The 882-nt window shown below is 44.1% G+C and overlaps 1 non-coding gene across 1 annotated transcript; it reads left to right on the top strand.

Annotated features, from left to right (window-relative positions):
• The first annotated feature begins 343 nt into the window (after window positions 1-343).
• Window positions 344-481, top strand: LOC119948979. The gene has a single exon (XR_005457078.1). It is a non-coding gene; the product is annotated as a small nucleolar RNA SNORA7 (small nucleolar RNA).
• The last annotated feature ends 401 nt before the right edge of the window (window positions 482-882 follow it).

Below are 882 nucleotides of genomic sequence, written 5' to 3' on the forward strand. Positions count from 1 at the left end.
AGGTATAGCATCAAGCAAATGCTCTTTGGCTAAGGAAGAACAGAAAGGTTTTCCTGGACATCTTTTCCATTTAGCTCTTCTTTTCCGATGGAATGTTTCACCTTTCAGAGGGCCGTGTTATTTATGATCAATCAATGATATTTACTGAGCACTTACTGTGTGCAGAGAGCACTGTACTAGCAGTTGGGAGAGCACAATACAACAGATGTGGAGCAGAGTGGGAGGTGGAGTAGTCATTATTAATTGTGGGAGAATTATTAGATTTGGGGAGTAGTCCATCGGGAGCCTCTACATTGTCCAGAAAATTCAGAAACATATTTTGGCTACCTCTAGACTAAGCTCGCACCACTCAGGTTTGCAACTGGAGAGTTTCCAGTACTCTACCAGGCTCGACTATGGGAGGGAGAGTCAAGCAGAGGCATACCCATTCCATTCCTAGCTTGGGCAGTGGCTAGCGACTGGAAGGCAACATGCTACAACTCAAAACTCAACTGTGCTGGGCAGCAGCAGCATGGGAGAGAATTGAGGGCAGAGACTCAGATTTACTGTGTGGAAGGAGGCAATGGTAAACCGCGTCCATATTTTTACCAAGAAAACTCTATGGTTACAGTACCAGAACAATTACAGATGGTGGTGGGGCGTTCTGGGAGAGATATGTTCATGGCGTTGCTATGGGTCGGACACGACTCAACAGAATAAGACAACAACAACATACTAAGCTCTTTGTGGGAAGGGAATGTGTCTATCAACTATATTATATTGTACTTTCCCAAGCACTTAGTACAGTGCTCTGCCCACAGTAGGTGCTCAGTAAATACGATTGATTAATTGATAGCTGGGAGTTTAGTCAAGGAACAGGAATCTTGAAAAACTGTGCTTTTT

The sequence above is a fragment of the Tachyglossus aculeatus genome, chromosome X3 (genome assembly GCF_015852505.1).
Source record: "Tachyglossus aculeatus isolate mTacAcu1 chromosome X3, mTacAcu1.pri, whole genome shotgun sequence".
Taxonomy (NCBI): domain Eukaryota; kingdom Metazoa; phylum Chordata; class Mammalia; order Monotremata; family Tachyglossidae; genus Tachyglossus; species Tachyglossus aculeatus.